At 38.2% G+C, this 21,970-nt stretch overlaps 1 protein-coding gene across 4 annotated transcripts in view; it reads right to left on the reverse strand.

The window, feature by feature from the left end:
- The window catches only part of CNOT2 (CCR4-NOT transcription complex subunit 2), a 159,751-nt gene that overhangs the window by 97,404 nt on the left and 40,377 nt on the right, over positions 1 to 21,970 (reverse strand). For 2 of the 4 annotated variants that reach the window (XM_084612859.1, XM_084612858.1), the window contains exon 2: positions 16,267 to 16,339. The exons of the other annotated variants lie outside the window; for them this stretch is intronic. The gene's annotated coding sequence lies outside the window, so the exon portion shown is untranslated. The remainder of the gene's footprint in view (positions 1 to 16,266; positions 16,340 to 21,970) is intronic. 4 annotated transcript variants of the gene reach the window in all.

A 21,970-nucleotide genomic window follows, 5' to 3' on the forward strand; every position in this document is an offset into this window, starting at 1 on the left:
CTGACCCCTCCATAATTTCTTACAGTGGTGAAAATTGAAATTTATTTTTAAACATTTTTTCTGGTTTTAATCAACTACCATCCAGCAAAATGATAAAAAAATAAAAACTGAATTCTGTCAAGTCTATAGAATTAGACAGAGAACTAATGAAAGAAAAAAATATAAATAAAAAAGAACTCTGATGGGAAAATGAAACATTATCTGTTGACCATGAAATAGCATCAAAGATAATAAAAATAAAAAACAATTTGTTTGCACACAAAGTAGAAAAGGTGCAATTCTCAAAGTTGAACTGAGATATGCCTATGAATTTTTGTTTGTAATGGTGTAATTGTCCACATATTTTTCAACAAAGCAGCAAGATGAGAAATTTGTATTTTTTTTTAATATAGGCTGTTATATATAATTAAATACAACTCTATATTATGATGTTCGGATACAAGGTAGTCTTTTCTTACAAAAAACTGTATAGGACAATAAATTCTTCATAAATCAGGAATAATTTATTGCTTTAAATAGGTTTCAGAGTAGCAGCCATGTTAGTCTGTATCCGCAAAAAGAAAAGGAAGACTTGTGGCACATTAGAGACTAACAAATTTATTTGAGCATAAGCTTTCATGAGCTACAGCTCACTTCATTGGATGCATGCAGTGGAAAATACAGTGGGGAGATTTATATACACAGAGAACATGAAACAATGGGTGTTACCATACACACTGTAACGAGAGTGATCAGGTAAGGTGAGCTATTACCAGCAGGAGAGCCGGGGGGGGGGACACCTTCCATAGCGATAATCAAGGTGGGCCATTTCGAGCAGTTGACAAGAACGTCTAAGGAACGGCGGGGGGGAGATAAACATGGGAAAATAGGTTTACTTTGTGTAATGACACATCCACTCCCAGTCTTCATTCAAGCCTAAGTTAATTGTATCCAGTTTGCAAATGAATTCCAATTCAGCAGTCTCTCATTGGAGTCTGTTTTTGAAGTTTTTTTGTTGAAGAATTGCCACTTTTAGGTCTGTAATTGCGTGACCAGGGAGATTGAAGTGTTCTCCGACTGGTTTTTGAATGTTATAATTCTTGACGTCTGATTTGTGTCCATTTATTCTTTTACGTAGAGACTATCCAGTTTGACCAATGTACATGGCAGAGGGGCATTGCTCGCACATGATGGCATATCTCGCATTGGTAGATGTGCAGGTGAAGGAGTCTCTCATAGTGTGGCGGTTGTGATAGGTTTAGGTTCAGGATAGGTTGTAGATCCTTGATGATGCGTTGGAGCCAAAGTTCGCCAACCCCTGAATTATAGGGTCGGTTTATGAATGGGTCATAAAAATTTTCCATTTTTACATATTCATTGGGGGAGGGGGTCGGCTTATAAACTAACTGGCTTATGATAGAGTATATAGGGTACTTATTTTGGATGAAGCAATACAGAATCATCCTTATTCTCAAGAAAAGCGGCACTACCCTAATGTCTTGCAGGATTTGAGACATCCTTACAGTGTTGTATAGAGCCCAAGGTTGCTCAGGTGGGAAAGCCACTATTCTGGTTACTCAGGAATTTTTTTTAGAATTATGATTATTATTATTATGTTTTAGTTGGGGGCTGAAGGCGATGGCTAGTGGCGTTCTATTATTTTCTTTGTTGGGCCTGTCCTGTGGTAGGTGACTTCTGGCTCTGTCAATTTGTTTCTTCACTTCAGCAGGTGGGTATTGTAGTTGTAAGAATGCTTGATAGAGATCTTGTGGGTGTCTGTCTGAGGGGTTGGAGCAAATGCGGTTGTATCGTAGAGCTTGGCTGTAGACAATGGATCGTGTGGTGTGGTAATAGCTCACCTTACCTGATCACTCTTGTTAGTGTGTGTAAGGTAACACCCATTGTTTCATGTTCTCTGTGTATATAAATCTCCCCCCTGTATTTTCCACTGAATGCATCCGATGAAGTGAGCTGTAGCTCACGAAAGCTTATGCTCAAATAAATTGGTTAGTCTCCAAGGTGCCACAAGTCCTCCTTTTCTTTTTGCTTTAAATAGTCTGTTTCCAGCCACATGAACTCTGACAAGTCTTGGAACAAGAAAGCTACTTACATAAGATTTTCGTTTCAGGAAAAAAAGTAAATCTGGATTGTATTGCCGTTTAAGTGTTTGTCTCATTAATATTTCTGGCAGCACTACACTGATCTAAACAAGACTTTACCTTCACCTACAGAATGAACAATTCCGAGCCAAACTGCAAAGTGTTAGCCAGAGTTTTACATTCCAGAGATTAAACTCACTGTTACCATAACTGAAAAACAAGTCTACCACCAGTGAATTTTCTGTAACCTCATTACACCAGTGTAATAGGAGAAGCAATCCATCAGTCATTAATGTAGACTGAAGCTAATCACAGCTCAAAACTTCATGTATCACTTCCTCCTACTCACAATAGCTTCCAGTAGTGCCCTTTCCACATCTGAAAAAATATCTGTTAGCTTACAGCTGTTAATCCTACAAATTCAACAGGACCCTGCATCCTACAATACATACCTGGGAGAGCATTTATACTGATATCTATAACCAAAGCCCAGAAAATACTTAACACACAGGAAATGTGTTATTCTGTAACTGAGTAGCAAGTAATACAGACTGGGTTTCTGACTAGTTGTTGCTCTCTCTCTATATGTGGTATGGAGTAGGGGAAAAAGAGGCTACAGAGACAGCTGCTAAGATAGGAAAGGGAAAAAAGTGTTGAATGATGAACAGGGTATGAATTCAACTACCTATTTTCCTTATAAAGATATGCACTGGTTTAATGAATCATCATAATGCACTCTCTTGCCAATGTCTCCAGGCCAATGTTGCAATGCCCAGTGGCTGGAAAGCATTAACAGATCACCAGGTGAAGAATTTGTGATACTGCTCTGAGGTTTCTCATATCTCAGTCCAAAATGAGCCCATAAACTTCATAGTGAGCAATTTTCTTTCCATGGCATAAAATTTCTGTAACTTTATATACCACCATAATATAAAAAGGTGTTTGCACATTACTAGTGCAAGTCAAAATGCCTCGGGATTTGGCCGATTCTGTCAAACCGTAGTAATAAAACATGCAACTTTTGAGTTCTGTATTTATCTGTTCTGTGCAGACAGAGAGTTCATTGCATACTTAGAGACTGTGGCAAGCTCCCTTTCAACTTTAAGGTGTCACAGAAATTTGAAAATTCTCATTTCTCAGTGTAGATAAAGTGTTGGGGGGATGGACATGAAGGCAGCACAGACAAGTCTTAGTGGAAAAGTAAATATGCATCAAATGTGAAAACCCCTGCAGTTCAGTCACTTGTCTGGGAAAAGCAATAGCTACTAGGAAAGTTCCTTGTGGAACAGAATTCTAAACAAAAAATTAAAAGGTAAAAATTCACAAAGCTTCCTAAGAACCAGGATGAGACTAAAGGAGCAACTGAGGATTTAACTTGGTCTAATTTAGGAGACTGCTTTCAAGAATGCAGAAACACCTACCCACTTAGTAGTATAGTCCAGAGTGAGCGAGTCAATCTTGTACTCTGGAAGGAGCTGGGAACCAGAGCATCATAATTCTAAAAAGAATTCCTGAGTAACCAGAATAGTGGCTTTCCCACCTGAGCAACCTTGGGCTCTATACAACACTGTAAGGATGTCTCAAATCCTGCAAGACATTAGGGTAGTGCCGCTTTTCTTGAGAATAAGGATGATTCTGTATTGCTTCATCCAAAATAAGTACCCTATATACTCTATCATAAGCCAGTTAGTTTATAAGCCGACCCCCTCCCCCGATGAATATGTAAAAATGGAAAATTTTTATGACCCATTCATAAACCGACCCTATAATTCAGGGGTTGGCGAACTTTGGCTCCCAGGCCATCAGGATAAGCCACTGGTGGGCTCAGACAGTTTGTTTATCTTGAGCATCCGCTCAAGTGGATTTGATTTCAATCAAATTGATTTAAATCATGATTTTCAATCAAATTGATTTAAATCATGATTTTAAATCACTAGTCAGGAAGACTATTTAAAAAAAAAAATTGATTTTTATCCACCCTGATCTACCAGAAAGACAAAGTGATGCTACAAAAAGAATGCATAAATTCCTATTTTCACAATGCCTCATGTTACTGAATTCTGCAGAGAGATTATCTCTTAGAGTTGTCATACTGGACCACTCTCTCTGACAGCCTGCAAGCGCACACTTAAATAGGATGTACATTGATAAGATAAAGACCCAGGACATTGTGTTGCTGTTGTAACTGTGACAAAACCTTTATCCAATGTTTATATTGCCTCAGCACCACAATTAGCAAAATTACTCTCTAGGCTATCGTACAATGCCATATTTGCAGTTAAGTAAAGGTAATCTAATCTAACCCTCTGCCAAGATGCAGGATTTGTTGTGTCTAAAACATTCAAGGCAGATTCTTCTGTGGGGGAAACCCAAAACATTAGATACTTCTTTCCCAATCAGGATAAGTGTGATGTTCAGGATAGTTAGTGGAAAAATATACTTGTTCATAAGAAACCTTAACTTTTAACTTTTTTTAAAAAAAATCTTAGATCATTTAAAGATGAAAAAGTGTGTTTTTACCAGTCCAAAATATATTATTTGAAGCTTCTGGTTCCCAAACTGATTGGCTCAGGATACTGTCCAAGCTAGATTATCTGGACAAGTCAAAGAATCCAATGTGGTTTATGCTTATACCAGTTATAGGAACAGAAACCAATCTAATCTCAGTTCAAGTAAAAGGATCCAAAATTGGATTTGTAAAGGTGTTGCCATAAAACCACCACCACCACCACTTCCTTCCTTAATAGCAATTGTCTTTGTTGGAGTTTTCTTCTGCACTTGCTTAGATTTCATTACTAAAATAGCAATATTAATTCTGGAACTAGGTTACTGCTTCTCCAGAGCATTACAGAAAGTAGCTAGAGCAGTGGTCCCCAAATTTTTCATGTTATGCTCCCCCATACTCCAGTTGGGAATCAGGGCTGGGAGCAGGGCTGTGGCTCCCAAGGGGGGAGGGGGGACACGGATGGTATAAAGGGGCTGAGGCTGGGGCCAATGCCAGGGCCAGGAGCAGAGCTGTGGTGGGCAGCCAAGGCTAGGGCCCTGGTCAGGGCTGGCAGGAGCAGAGACCAGGGTGGGATCGGGGACCAGAGCTGTAGCTGGGGGGCAAGGCCGGAGCAGAGCTCAGGACAAAAGCGGGGCTGGGTGGCGCTCCCTCCCCGTCCCCACTGGCTCAGGCCCCGCCACATCCAAATCTTCCTCACAGTTTGGGAACCACTGAGCTAGGGGCTTGCAGAAAAGCCAAGAGCATGATTGACTATCACTTTCCAGGCAGAAGGGAGGAACACCTAACAGTCTGCATTAGTGGCAAAAAGTGCGCATATTTGATCTCCTTTTAAATACTTTTAATTCCTTATTTTCTTCTAGTAACAACATAACAGGAATATTTCTAGAATCTTAAATCTCTCTCATGAGTGCATGTATGGCGATAATTTTAAGCAAAAATCAGTTAATTATTTAAGATAGCTTAAAAGTAAAGGATCAGCATAGAAGTCTGAGTTCAAGGTTTTTCCTTTACACTTCATATTCCTGATCAAACCAGTTGGTATACTGATCCTGTAGCAGACCCAGTCAGCAGACCCCTGTGCTCACACCAAATTAGTTTCAGGAGCAGACTCTTAGTGATTTACAAAAATACTGAGATCTTCCTGACATACATAAATGGCTTGTAGGCAAAGGGAAGAACTGAGCTTCCGGCGTTTGTTGTACATTCTCTCTTGTACATTTGAAAAAAATTAAACTAATTCATTGCTACTGTGTAATACCTTCAAAACAGTAATCACCGCTTTCCTATGCCACTATCATTAAGAGTCCCCAGCCTGAAATTTTACTTGCATTAATTTACCTCAAAACTAATTACTTACTTTCAAAGGGTCTGTGATCCAATCAGCTTTGGCTAAGCCTTAAAATTGCACATCTAGCTTTATTATTAAAGCCCTGCAGTAATTACATGTAGCCAACACAAATACTAACATGCTTAAACATTTTATAGCATTTTGGAAAGTGCTTCACAAAATGTGCAACTTTTTTTTCCCACGTACATATACATTGTATTTGGTTTACATTTACATGGAATTTTGGCAATGCTATATTGCTCATTTATACTTTGACTTTTTATTTTTAAAACACACACACACGCCCCCTAAAAAGTGTTACACATTTTACAGGAGAGATATTTTAGGGTGCTTTAGAGTTTTATAAAACATATTCTTGGATTATTTATTGTAACATTCTGCCTGTAAAGCTAGGCTGCCTTAGTTTTGATTTCAACTGTACAAGGCTCAGCAGGAGCCATAAAACAAAGATGAGATAAAACAGCTTTTCTACATCTAAACAGGTCACATCTAAAGCAATGTGGATAAAAATGATCTTAAAAATAAACTGGAATTTAAATTTAAGCAATGTTAGTTTAATATAGTCTTAAATTGCTCATGAGAGTGTTTTGTACTATTTAAAATTAGTTTGCTAATTATTAATTGAATTTAAGACTTTTACATTTCATTTTCTACCAAGAAGTTTCACACTTAAATTCTCCTCTATAATGAATAAAGCTGTGTCAGGGCATCACTAACATCTTTAATGTGAGAACATCACAATTCAAACACAACATTGATAGGCAAATAGCCTGTGCTACATTATCAACCAACACTCTTGTCCAATGTACTGAATGTCCATAAATCAAGAAATCAACCCATCAGGGTTTGCAATCTGAAGTGAATAAGATGTCTGCTCCTAAATCACTGAGGTGCTTCGAAAATTCCTCAGTTAAGCTCCTAGACCCATATCTAGGTACCTAACTTTAGGCTCCTGTATTTGAAAATGTTGGCCTCCGAATGATAAAAGCTCACAATAAACTCTGTTAATATACTAAAAGTCTAAATAACTTTTCATTGTTCACTCTGAAGCAATTTTGTTTTGAACAAACAATAATTTTAAGCCACTAAGAATTTTTTTTTTAAATAAAAATACAATTTTACCCCGATGCTAAATACTTATGCATGTGCTTTAAAGTACATGAATAGTCCCATTAAAGTCAAAGGAATTATTCATGTGAATAAACTGCTTCAGAGTTTGCAGGCTCAAGGCCTTTAATATTAGTTTGCCAACAGCCGTTTTGTAAAATTAAAATACACCACCTTAGCAATAGTGTGAGAAATTAAATTATAAATGCATTTTTAAAGTTGCAATAGTGCAGGTGTTCAAATTAATTTTACAAAGTGTCAACCTGATTTATATCAGTGATTTTAAAAAAATCAAGCAAATTAAATTTAAGTCACTCCACCCCTTAAAGTCAGATTCTCTCAGAGCCCTGCAGTAAGGCAAAATTTGTATCTGCATCCTATCTACAAATATGGTCCGTGGATATCTGCAGATTTGCAGGGCTCTTTCTCAGGTCTTTCTGGGGCTAGAAATAAGTGCTGGAAAAACTCCCCTTCCTAATGATACAGTGCACCTGTTTCTCATCCTGCAAGACCATGAGATATCATTCTTCAAAGTTGTGACATTTTGGGATAAAGAAAAGCAGTAGCTCCAGCAGTAAATCCTGCCTAAGGAAATATACTTTTGGATAGATGAAGAAAAATTTCTCTGGCACATTTTCAGAATTCTAAAGTAAGACTCAGGGGAGCTGTATTAGGACTTGGCTACACATGGTGTTATTCCAGAATAGCTATTCTAAAATAGTGATTTTTCAGTATCTTCAAGTGTGGACACACTTATTCCAGAAGAAGAGCATCTGGACATGCAGTTAATCATAGAATATCAGGGTCATCTAGTCCAACCCCCTGCTCAAAGCAGGACCAATCCCCAACTAAATCATCCCAGCCACGGCTTTGTCAAGCCTGACCTTAAAAACTTCTAAGGAAGGAGATTCTACCACCTCCCTAGGTAACGCATTCCAGTGTTTTACCACCCTCCTAGTGAAAAAGCTTTTCCTAATATCCAACCTAAACCTCCCCCACTCCAACTTGAGACCATTACTCCTTGTCCTGTCCTCTTCTACCACTGAAAATAGTCTAGAACCATCCTCTTCAGAACCACCTCTCAGGTAGTTGAAAGCAGCTATCAAATCTCCCCTCATTCTTCTCTTCTGCAGACTAAACAATCCCAGTTCCCTCAGCCTCTCCTCATAAGCCACGTGTTCCAGACCCCTAATCATTTTTGTTGCCCTTCGCTGGACTCTCTCCAATTTTTCCACATCCTTCTTGTGTGGGGCTCAAAACTGGACACAGTACTCCGGATGAGGTCTCACCAATGTCGAATAGAGGGGAACGATCACATCCCTTGATCTGCTGGCTATGCCCCTACTTATACATCCCAAAATGCCATTGGCCTTCTTGGCAACAAGGGCACACTGTTGACTCATATCCAGCTTCTCGTCCACTGTCACCCCTAGGCCCTTTTCCGCAGAACTGCTGCCTAGCCATTCGGTCCACAGTCTGTAGCTGTGCATTGGATTCTTCCGTCCTAAGTGCAGGACCCTGCACTTATCCTTGTTGAACCTCATCAGATTTCTTTTGGCCCAATCCTCCAATTTGTCTAGTTATTCAGGAATAACAACTATTACACTTTAAATCTGCTCCCTCCCTTAATCTAAATTCACTTTCATGTGTAGACAAGCCCTTATAGTGAGCAGAGGGACAGATAAGCTGCTGAAAGATGCACAGTAAAAAGTATTTCACAGGGCTCTGCAATTTATCAATACTTCTATCACCTTCTTTTGGTGTATGTATACAATATTAAAAACCTGACAATTTTAGAAAATATCTATATGATGCAATTCAGTTTCTCAAACTATGTATAATACATAGCTTTCCAATGAGAAATTAAATCGTCAAAAACATTTACAAAATGCTGAAGACACTGCATATATACTGTGCTTGAATTCTTTGCTTAACTATAAGGTTTTAAAATAGTTTTTACCTCTCTACAGTGCAATAAGTTTCTGACTGAACTGTTAAATTAATATATATCTGCCATTAACGCTTTCTTGCCAACAACAAAAACCTATTTAATAGAAAATTTATTGATATATGGCAAAACACAGTGCCCTGTCATATGATGCACATGACAACATTCTATGCAGGAACACGCCACAGTATTTAGAAGTTAATTGCAAAACCTAAACATATTCAAAATTGTATCTTGATGTTTCTAGTGCTTTGTTAACCACTGCATGGAATGCATGCAAAAAAAATGAAGAAATATTTTAAAAGTAACAAAAACTGTCAAGCGATTATGTTATACATTACAAATCCTTCTTGCTTGCATACATCCAAAGAAAAACAAGATATCCAAACCCATGTCTGGAAATTCACCCATATCCCCATGTTTTTCAGTTATATTAAAAAAAAAGGGGGGGGGAGGGAGAGATACTATCTACACATTCAATACAGAAAGCAGTGTAGTCCAAATTGCTGGATTTGAGGCACCAAAATTAAGTTTTACAATATGAAAAATTCAGAATTGCCAAATAACAGAACTGTCTGGGGACAGAAGGTACACAATCTCAGCATTTTGGGGTGAGTTCTGCCACAGAGATAGAAAAGTCTGTCACAGGATGTAGACTGCCCCATTGATTAAATGAAGAAAGGGTAATGAGTGCTGTCTCTAAGAGAATTCATTTGGATTGAGGGAGAGCAGGTTTACAGATTAATCAATCCTGGAAAACATTTTTAAGGGTGCAAGAAGGATGGCATGGCCCCACAATACAAAAATCAGAGATTTAGGGTTTTATCAAGCACAACAAGTCAACCTACTTAGTTTATTTTACTTACATATTATTGACCTATTTAGAATTGAGTTCATGTTCTAAACTGGGCAGGGTCTAGGGATGCTTTGTGGACCACCTTATCTAGATAAATCTGTTTGACTTTTCTTTAGTTAAGAATCCTCATTAATGTAACCTTTCTCTCAAAGTGAAAATGTGATAGATTCTGAAATGAGAAAATAGAAATACAATGGATGGTTGGTAGAAAATAGCTTTAATGATGGGTTGAAATGTCATATTTGAATGCCTTCAGTCCCCAATTTACATAATAAGTGACAGTGAACCACAACTACAAAAGTACTAAAATACTGGGATATAACTGAAGACTGCAGCAGGAGTCATGTAATATTAGAGATTAGAATGTAAGTAAATTCTTCTCAGAGCTTGTGGATAAAAACTCTATGGAGAAGTCTAGAAAAACGTTTGAGGACTTGCTGCAAAAGGAATCTTACCCCATTGAGGTTAAAATAACCACGACTCAATAAGCTTAAGAGGAATGCTTACTAAGGTTTCAGACAGGAAACTTCAGATACAACAGAGATCAGGATAAAGCAAGAAACTCTGCTGCATTATATTCACTATCTGGAAGGATCCTATTTGACTATTTGACTTTCTATATCTAGATTTAATTATGAACAGTAACTAAATGAATATGACAGAATTGTGACTGGTATTTATACTCACAATGAGCAGCCTCTAACAACTGTTGGCACTCAGTTTTCATGCTATCATATTCAGGTATCTAACACATGGATTATAGTACTGGATGCTAACTGATTGGTTTTGGTCTTAGCAACAAAAGAGATCAAGAAGCTCTGTGAGGTCTACACAGTGATTCTCAATCTTTCGGTTAAAGTCCACAACCTGGGTCCCAAGGTTATTTTCTGGCATCACGATACTTATTGTAGACCAAGTTTTCATTTTAAAAGCGTTCCTAGAATTGCAGTGATCAATGAATTATAAATGCATAGACAGAGCCTCGGTGAGAAAATGTCACAACTGTAAACAGCTGCAGCAATTAGACTGACTGGGAAAATCACAGTTCAATAATTTTTTTAAAAGGACACTTTTCACATTTAAAAAAAAATATCAAATTTACATTCTATGGCCTTTATGGAAGTTCTATGGCCTGTGATGAAGCTCTGACTAGATGGTTACATGGTCCCTTCTGGTCTTCGAAGCTAGAATTCAAACCATTGATGTCTCTACTGGCCATATATACCACATGAACTTTAACAGTGCAGCATTTTGGGATTCGGGGCTGCAACAACATAAGGCATTCTAGGACTAGCCATGAAAAGAGGGGGGAAAATGAGCAGGTTTCAAACAACTTGAGAATCCTTGATTTACAAGACCTGAAACACCACCTCTGTAGCTAACAAGAAGAAACAAGTATCACAGATATTGGTCTTTTCCTCCTTACCTTCTAACTTCTTCTACTTAGGGAAAAGATAGGAAGTGATGAGAATCTAAACTTTAGTTCTAATAACGTGATCATCATTATCCTCATTCTTTTCAATCAGGTACCAAGTTATCTTTAAAATTTCAACATTAACTGTTTCACTCCTGGTAATTTTTGAAGAAACATTCAGCTTTGTTTATCCAATAATATCCTCCATATACCCAGAAAGGCCCCATAGGTCCCCTACCCAGACACCAAAACCTCCAGCTTCCTCCCGACAACTTCTTTGACTGCAACGTTATTGTAGTTGTGTTGGTCCCAGCATATGAGAGAGACAAGTTAGAGGAGAAAAAATATTTTTATTGGATCAACTTGTCCCTTTCATCAACAGCAGTTGCTCTAATAAAAGATATTTCCTTACTTACCTTGTCTAACTACTTGCTGCACTTAGATATTTATGATTACAAAAATTTGTGAACATAAAATCTGAATGTATGGGCCAAAATTATATTAAACTGAATTTAATATCAAAACAAAATAGCTAAATCAATCATTTTCATTTTTAACCCTTTAAAACCTCAGGTTTAAAAAAAATTTAGATGTAGCTGCCACAGAATTTCCAGTCTGCTGCACCAGATTGTTGCATTAGGTGGACATGTAACAGAAATCAGGAATCCTGCTGTAAAATTTAAGTCCAGCCTGCTGCAGTGCAAGTGAGCCTAAGAGTAGAATATGGGCAGTTTGATTTTATTCTGTAGTTTTCATCTCCTGTGAATAGGTCTGTTGTGAATACATAAGGTTCTGACCACTTGCAAATGGAGTCTTCCTTCTGCCAAGTATATATATTCTTTGTTCCAGTTTCAAGAAGCACATATTGATAGTTATTTTTTCCCCATTTTAAAACAAAACCATCTTGGAGAAGGCTGCCAGCTCTGTTACTATTTTGCCAATTTACATATGCTGATGACAGCCAGCACTTCCATCCTTTAAGCTTGCCAAGTTTTTGAGTATTAGATTTCCCTCATTTATCAGTATGTGCTCAAGTAGTCCATTATCTTTGAGAAATCTGGAATACATAGCCCACTTTGCATCCACAGAGAGTATATATCAGGTGACCAAATTATTAGGGGGCTGGGGCACATAATTTATAAGGAGAGGCTGAGGGAACTGGGATTATTTAGTCTGCAGAAGAGAAGAGTGAGGGGGGATTTGATAGTAGCCTTCAACTACCTGAAGGGGGGTTCCAAAGACGATGAAGCTAGGCTGTTCTCAGTGGTGGTAGATGACAGAACAAGGAGCAATGGTCTCAAGTTGCAATGGGGAAGGTCTAGGCTGGATATCAGGAAAAACTATTTCACTAGGAGGGTGGTGAAACACTGGAATGGGTTACCTATGGAGGTGGTGGAATCTCTATCCTTAGAGGTTTTTAAGGCCTGGCTTCACAAAGCCCTGGCTGGGATGATTTAGTTGAGGTTTGTCCTGCTTTGAGCCGGGGGTTGGACTAGATGACCTCCTGAGGTTTCTTCCAACCCTAATCTTCTATGAAGATTTTCCTCTTTCCTCCACCACCCAAAGATCCAGAATTCTTATTGTCCCTGTACCAGTTCACAAAAGCAGGAAAACTAGAATCTGACCCAGTACGTCTCTGCATTGTGTCAAAATCTTAAATTGTCCAAAATGGGGCAGGGAGGGGGGAAGAGGAGGAAAGAGGTAGAATTAAGGGAATTTTAATTCATGAACAGATTAGGTAGAATTGAGGAGAGGTGATAGTTAAAGAAATGATGGGCAATATTTGTTTGGACTGAAAGAATTGCTGATTAGGCATTTTCAAGGGTTCTGGGGAGATGACGTATTTGTTATAGCAACAACGCAGAATCTTAAAATGAGAAGATGTGACTGTGTATGCCAGTTGTTCCCAACCTTTCTTGTGGGAATAGCATACTGCTATTCCGAGAAGACTGTGCCGGGCGCCAGACACCCCGCCGCCAAAATGCCGCCGCGGCAAGAAGCCTCACCGCCGAGAAATGGCAACACTTCTTGGCGGCATTTCAGTGGCAGGGTGTCCTGCGGGTGCACAAAAATGCCCCTGCGGGTGCCACGGCACCCGCGGACACAGCATTGGGGACCTCTGGTGTATGCATTATTAGAAGTTTGATTGGGGCACTATTGATGTCACAAGGTTGCCACCCCTTTTGGACATTTTTTTCTGGAGAGCACTTATCTATTGGTGGGTGGAAGAGTGGCAGGAAACTTTGGACTGCAGCATCTTCATTGCATCAACCAGCATTGATACTCTGGTTGCCACTATCACCACCAAAGATGGACAGATTTACACTTACACCACTGGGCTTTATTTTTCCTAATCCTATAAAACGTTCTCACCAAACCAGATGAGGAAAGGAACTGAGACAGCTTCACCCTCTCCATGGCTCGGTCCTGAGCAATGCTTTCCCCTTATTCCTCCTACCTCCTTTCTGTCTTTTTTGCTGTCCTGGCCAGCCTTTAATATCATGCCACCTCACAAATTCTGACCTTACTGTTTTAAAGGGCTTTTCTTCCCAAAAAGTGTGCAGAGCTTCTGACTCACATAGCTGTTCCTATTGCCTGGTTCAGATTAAATCAGTACATCAGCAAAAATAGCAATCTGCCTCTGGTCACAGTCCTTAACTCAGCATGGGTCTTGTCTTCAGACTATGAACACTGGACTGTGCCACAGCTTCTAGGGATTGCAGCTGGCTACTGCTGAATTTGCTGGCAGCAGCACATATTCATTCACTGTTGTGTTTTGAAAGATAGCTAACTGAGAGCAGAAGAGACAAATGGAAATGCCATGCTGGCCTTCAACTTCTTTTATGCACTGTGTTGGGGACTGAAGGTAAGCCTACAATGCCTCAGGAACAGACAGTTCATTAAAGTACAAAAAGCAAAGTATTCATGAGAATTAGTCTCTCGGTGGGAAATAAGGTGTATTGTCCAGTTTTGCTTTGAGGAAAACATCAGTTAAGACACTACTTTTAGAGGCAGAATTTTTTTGGTAAACTACATAGAGGCTGACCACCCCATGCCTGACATTCTCCCACCAGGGTACTAGAAATCCCCATAACAAGGACTAGAAAAATAGGAGTATACAAGAGAAAGATTCACCTTCATATTTTAATAGCTACAACTTAAGCACAAAGAAAAGGAGTACTTATGGCACCTTAGAGACTAACCAATTTATTTGAGCATAAGCTTTCGTGAGCTACAGCTCACTTCATCGGATGCTCAAATAAACGGGTTAGTCTCTAAGGTGCCACAAGTACTCCTTTTCTTTTTGCGAATACAGACTAACACGGCTGTTACTCTGAAACTTAAGCACAATAGGCTACATCACAGTATTGACAGCAAGTCAAAGAAAAATAATTTTTAGCACTTTCTGAAACTGTTCAACAATTAAAACTACGAAAATATTCATTAAAAAGTGTGAAGTAAAACAAAAAATTACAACAGGCAAGTTATTCCTGATATTTGGAAGCTCTTATATATAGCAGTCTTGTTGAAGATTCTTATTCAGTTAAGACATGTTCTGACTTGTTCTTATCACCATCTCTGCTATTTCCATGTTCAATTTGTTTTAACAGCTTTTGATGAACATGATCATTTTCTCCTACCATTTGACATTTTACTTTTCTGTAGGCTCCTTTATGAAATCCTGTTCATTGTGTGGGGTTATCTATTGAGGTTCCTACATTCAAATATTATTAAAAAATGTTGTTTTACACTGCTATTTTTTACATTTCTATTTGAAAGCGCCAGCTCATTTTTTATTTAATAGAGTTCCTCCCTTTAGGTCACGCTACAATCTGATTTATGCTGAATTGTACTACTACATTAGATACATAGTGTAAAAACAGTGGTATTAAACTCTGCAATGTTTTGAAAACACTGTATAAAATAAACATACATTTCACAAAATAAACTTTCCACTTTTAACAGTAAAAAGAAAAGGAGTACTTGTGGCACCTTAAAGACTAACCAATTTATTTGAGCATGAGCTTTCGTGAGCTACAGCTCACTTCATCGGATGCTCAGATAAATTGGTTAGTCTCTAAGGTGCCACAAGTACTCCTTTTCTTTTTGCGAATACAGACTAACACGGCTGTTACTCTGAAACTTTTAACAGTAGAGCCCTAAGGCTTTTTATTTGAATTAAATGTAATGCCACTTAAGAAATACCCTACATAATTATAAAGAAACGTGTCTCTTTTTCTTTCTTTCCTTTCTTAATGAGCATTAAATGAACACTCTTTTCAGGAACTATTACTAACCTGTAAGTTTTGTTTGATCTGAAGAAATGCAAAGGAATCCAATAAAATATTTGCAAACTCGACAATATTAATTTGAAAAAGCTTTAGTTCACGTTTTGAGTTTGTTTTGGAAGAGGGTAAAGAAAACATCTTTAAAAAGGAATGTAAGGCTTATCTATTTTCTGTGCATACTGCTGTTCATAACCAGACTGGTGGTTTCTTAACAGAAATTATTATTAGCAATAAAGAGTATTACAGAGACAATTACAAACTGGAAAAGAAACCTTTTATTATTTAAATGAAGCCCATTACATTCAGCTACCCTAAATGTAGAAAAATATCAGATAAATCAAGGAAGTCTAGTCCTGTCATAACTTATTAGGAAATTCACATTCTAGATTTTAAATACTAGAAAGTCAAAAAGAAGAGTCTCGTTTCTGTACAAGTATTAAATAAAAATATTTGCCAAGTGAAAAGGGTACACAAGGAAATAAACATCACATACACAATATTCTGAAGAACTTTCTATAGTCTCATTTAACAAATGTAAATTTGAAGAGTAGCTAATTGACAACATTAATACACTTCGGATAAACCTTCCTCATCATTTCATTATGGAATCCATCATACAGTACTTTTAAAGCACAATATCTTTCATTCTGAAGCCTTTTCCATTACAGTGGAAGTCCTTCCTAGAAGAACCTTGAGCACACCAGGAAAATATCTACCTACCTAAACACTGTACTTTTGCCCATTAAATTTTTGTCTCTGCTGAAGAAAGCAAACTTTGACTGAAGAACACTTCCTGTAAATGAAGTAGATTAATAAAGTTATTAGTAAGGATACATTGAGACCCTGAGCAAGACAGACAGTTCATTGTTTGGTAAGTTTACAAAAAAAAAAACCAATTAAAAAAAATCATTCTTAGTTCACATTTTTACATGACTGTTCAGTTTCTTGGGTGGGAAAAAAGGGAGCATTAGTAGTTTAAAACTAAAAGAACTAAATGCAATAAAAGCATTAACTACAGTATATTAAATTCTTGCTAAGAATTTCTTAAATGTACAAACTTTAACATTTTATAGAGTAAGAAACAAAGCCTGTCAAAACTTCATCAAAACATATCGTTTAGACAATACCAGTAAATATTCTTGAACCTAAAGAAAAACTAAGACAGACTTTTCTGGAAAGAACACATACTGGAAATAAAATCTAGTACTAAACCATAAGAAAACAATAGATTTTATATTTATAATGCATTGTATTATTTTTTTGCTTCTACTGTCTTCTTTTGGGAGGCTTCTATTCTCTCCTAGCCCCTCTCTATTACTGCACCTTACAGGGCAGGCACTCACCCCCAACCCCCATCTACTACTGCACCTTAGAGGAAATTTGGCATCCTCAGCTGATGAAATAAAATGATTCCAAACAGCCCTGAGAGCAGAATGCAAGCAAATGCTAGGCTTATCATATATCAATAATAATAGTTTTTAGAGATAATACACAGGGGGAAAAAAGTCAGTGAAGACAGCAGGAGAAGTCAAACTGTGCTTCCAGATCCAAGGGGACAGTGGAAAGAGGAGCAGGCCTCCAAATCAGCTTTGTTTGACTGAATGAGATCATGGAAGGAAAATCAAAGCCAATAGAGAAAGAATTTTTTTAAATTACAGCATGAAAAATTGGGAGGGAAAGGGACCCTCTTGGATTGTAATCTCTTTGGAAACTTTGTCAGTACTTGAATTGGACACATGCATGGAAAACCCAAGTGGTGCAGGATGCGGTACTGACATAGTAGGATCCACCCTGACCTGTGACTCAGTACAGTATTCTAGGGCATTGTGCTGATGAAGGACTATCTTCTGGATGAGATGTAAAAGTCACAGGTTTTGCATGGAAGAGTATATGGCACTTTTCATACAGTTAAGGTGTTACCCAAGCTGGGAGGTAGCCATAGCAGCAAAGGTTAACTGTTCTGTATAACAAAATTCTTAAAGTTATTTTTCACTTTCCCTCCTACAAGTATGTAGGAAAGGTTGTTCTCAGAAGGGCTACATAATTTCCACCACAGAGATGTTAAAGTAAACCTTATACATTTATTCTGTAACTTGGGATCCTTTTGGACTGAAAGGTGCAAGAAAAACGTATTACTATTATACCATGAAGTCTTGATAAGAATACAGGATACACTAGGTGTTTGTCTCATGAAGACAGTTAAAGCAAGTAGTGCAAGGGGTTGGTCTGGCCTTTGCCCCGTGGGACCCAGGATAGCTGGACTATTGTTGGACCCATGCCCGATGGCAATATCATTTAGCAATTGAGTTAGTACATCTCTTAACATGATTTCTATCTGTATAAAATATTGCTGCAAAGCCGCAATTAAAAAAAAAAATGTATGGAACTTTGACTTTTCACATAATTAGCTGCACCCTATGGTCACAAGAAACTAAAACCACATACGTAAATTTTTAGTCTTGAACAAGAAGTGTATACAGTTTCAGATACTTGGGGTCATATTTCCATAAAGGTAGAAAAAATTAACACATCTAGAGATTCCACTAAGGCCTGTCTACAGTGGGGGGTTGGAGGGGGGGAGAGGAGGGAAAAAATCGATCTAAGTTATGCAACTTCAGCTATGTGAATAACGTAGCTGAAGTCGACATACTTAGATCTACTTACTGCGGTGTCTTCACTGCAGTAAGTCAACTGCTGACGCTCCCCCATTGACTCCGCCTATGCTTCTCGCTCCAGTGGAGTACCGGAGTTGAGAGGAGAGCGCTTGGAGGTCGATTTATCGCGTCTTCACTAGATGCAGTAAATCGACCTCCCCCCCACTGGATCGATCGCTCCAGAGGTAAGTGTAGACATGCCCGCAATAAAGATTCCATTGCAGCTGTGATTCAAATATTGAGAATACACTACCCCAAAACCTACTGGAACTAAAATTGTAAAACTACAGGATTACTTGAGGAAATTCAGAACAAAACGTTCCACTGTTTGTAACTAAGAAGCGCATTACAGATTTGCTCTTCAATTTTGCTAATGTTGAGGCTGCATCAAAGATTTAATTATAAATTACATTGTTACATTCCAATTTATCTCCTGGTTTAACTGACTGTTGCCTCTGTAGCTGGCATAGGTTTTTTTGTGGGAGTGTTCACCACACTTTTTAAATAGGTGTACATAATTAACCAAAACAGCAAAAAAAAATTCTTTAAAAATCTAAATTTTTCCAAGATAGGCAATAACTATCATATTCACTAAAACACAGTGTCCCTCTTCCAAAATAATCTACAACCCTGTGAATAGATGTTAACCTTTGAGAATGCTCAGTTTGGTTGTTCAGGAATTATCTTCATTGTTGTTAAAGTCCATAGGATTTCTTCCCCATTCCCACTTATTTTTACAGATTTAGACCACAATGCTACAGATTATAGCCATCGTAATCTGGAGAGAAAAAGAAGAAACTTTCCTTTATAGGTTTCAGAGTAACAGCCGTGAGTTTGTGTGTGTATGGGGGTGGGGGGGTGAGAAAACCTGGATTTGTGCTGGAAATGGTTGATTATCATGCACATTGTAGGGAGAGTGGTCACTTTGGATAAGCTATTACCAGCAGGAGAGTGAGTTTGTGTGGGGGGGGGGGGTGAGGGAGTGAGAGAACCTGGATTTGTGCAGGAAATGGCCCACCTTGATTATCATACACATTGTGAAGAGAGTGGTCACTTTGGATGGGCTATTACTAGCAGGAGAGTGAGTTTGTGTGTGTGGGGGGGGGGGGGCAGAGGGTGAGAAAACCTGGATTTGTGCTGGAAATGGCCCAACTTGATGATCACTTTAGATAAGCTATTACCAGCAGGACAGTGGGATGGGAGGAGGTATTGTTTCATGGTCTCTGTGTGTATATAATGTCTTCTGCAGTTTCCACAGTATGCATCCGATGAAGTGAGCTGTAGCTCACGAAAGCTCATGCTCAAATAAATTGGTTAGTCTCTAAGGTGCCACAAGTACTCCTTTTCTTTTTCCTTTATAGCCTGTTGTTGCTGCTATTTAAAACACTCAGAGGTTACTGCAGAGACAAACAAGATGTACTCCTTCTTAAGGGCTCAGTGTGCGCACTCTCTGCATTACTCCTGTCCTGACCAATCCAAAGGAAAGAAAAAAAGGTGTATTTTTAGCAAAGAGAACTAAAAAATATATTCATTCAGTTAATGTAGTACTCTAATTCCATTTCACTTCACCCGATTACCATTTTCTCTTGCATGTTAAAAGACAATTCCTTGAGTCAGTTGAGTTGCCTACAGGGGCAACGTTCTGCAATGCCATGCAAATGACCCAGATTCAGTTCCTCTAATCCAGGGGTGGCCAAATTCACTGACTCTCTAAGCCACATACAACAATCTTCAGAAGTTGGAGAGCCGGGGCACACCTGCCAGGGCTCAGGGCTTCAGACCCATAGAAGGCGCCTGGGCTTGGGTTTTCAGCCCCGCTCCTGCTGAAGCCTCAAACCCCGGCAGGTGCCCCCCAGAGGGCTGACACCTCAAAACCCCTCTCCTACCCCCACCCCCACCACCCTGCTGCAAGGCAGAGGTCCTGAGCTCCCCGCCTCCCCACCCAGTCTGGTTGGTGGAGAATGGGGGCGAGGGGAGGAGACGCACTTTAATGGTAAAAGAGCCACAGTTTGGCCATCCCTGCACTAATCTCTCACTTCCTAAAAGTATAAACTGACTGCACTGAAGAGGCATCACTTTCAGTTCTGGTGGTGGAAAAATGCCTTGTGCCACTATATTATGACCCTCTCATCGATTAAAAAACAGCACTGACTACCTTCTAAAGCACTCCGATTTAGTCATGCTTGGATGGAGCAGGACTGAGACCTCAATTTAGTAGCAAGACCAAGCTCTGACAGGTATAAAGACAAAGCCCCCTCTCACCCCATCCCTCAATTAAAAAAGAAAAAACTAGTCAAGCACATCCCAGTTCCTCTTATCAAAAAAGAAAACAAATACACTATTCTGTTGAAACACTTCAGTAAAAAAGAGGTTCTGTTTTGTCAATGCAACCAATTTTTACTTGAATTTTAAAACATGATTTCACTAAGGTATCAGCAAATTAAATTATATGAATCAATGAAAAGAATAGCATATATCAATACTAATCCATTTTACAAGAAAAAATTAAAACATTCTATGCTGAAACAGTACTTCAAATCTACCTCCGACAGTCTAAAAATATTCTGAACTTTTTTCCAACAGTTCTATTACAAATTCATTACCTTCAGCTTAATTTCAGGAGCATTTTGAGGTCAAATTTGGTCTATCATGTAGATTTTGTAAATCTAATTTTACTAAGTATTTCAAGTTTATTTATGCAGTTTCAACAATAATTTGGTGTCTGCCATCAAACAATGCAACACTATTAGAATGTAAGAAAATAAAGTTTGGCTACGGAGTATAAACAAAAGTGAAATTTGCTAATCTGCATTGTTTAATATGCGAGAAATGTAAATGAAGAGACAGTACAGCAAAATGTAGTTTAAAACTGACATTTTAAAAATATATTTACACTTTTTTAAAAAAAGTTATTTTAACTTGGCCATTCCTCTTTGAAATGTTTTTTTAATTGCATTTTTCAATTTTCAAAAAATATTGTTACAAAAATATAGAAAGATTTTACATATATCTTTCTTTGTTTGTAATAATTTCTCTGACAGAATCACTTCAGAAATATTACACAGTTGCCCAAAAGAGATCCTTGAATTAAAATAAATTGCAATGCCGAGGAGATATGATTGGCCTAGTGGCTGTTCCTATCCTTATCCTAGTTTAACACGAGCTAACAGAAGATAATATTATTGAATAGCATAGTGGAAATTTGGAAACTTAAGTTATGTCTACACTAGCACTTTTGTTGGTCAGGAGTGTGGGGAAAAAAAACCACATCTCTGACTGACAAAAGTTTCGCCAACAAAAAGCTCCAGTGTGGACAGTGCTATGTTGGCAAGAGACTTCTAGCACTGCTTGCTGGGGGTGGTTTAAATTATACCAGCAGGAGAGCTCTCTCCTACCAGCAAAGAGTGGTTATACAGGAGACCTTACAGCATTGCAGCTGTAAGGTCTGTAGTGCAGACATAGCCTTAGAAAATAAGTCATCCTAGTCTTCAGAAAAGCAACTTGAACAGCAGTAAGTGGATGTAATAGCTTCTATTAGAGTCAAATATACAGTAAGCCACAATACAAAAAATGAAACAGATGTTGAATCCTAAGGTTTCATATATGATAAAAGACAACTGGAAAGTATTTTAGCATCTATAGAATAAAGTCATTGTCAACATAAATATGGGGGGAGGGGTGAAAACTACATTATGTCATCATCTTACATTAAAAAGATTTTTTGAAATATTTTTCATTTGTGCCAATTTTCCTTTTTGCTCTTCATTGAG

The sequence above is a fragment of the Lepidochelys olivacea genome (genome assembly GCF_965140295.1).
Source record: "Lepidochelys olivacea isolate rLepOli2 genome assembly, chromosome: 1".
NCBI lineage: Eukaryota > Metazoa > Chordata > Testudines > Cheloniidae > Lepidochelys > Lepidochelys olivacea.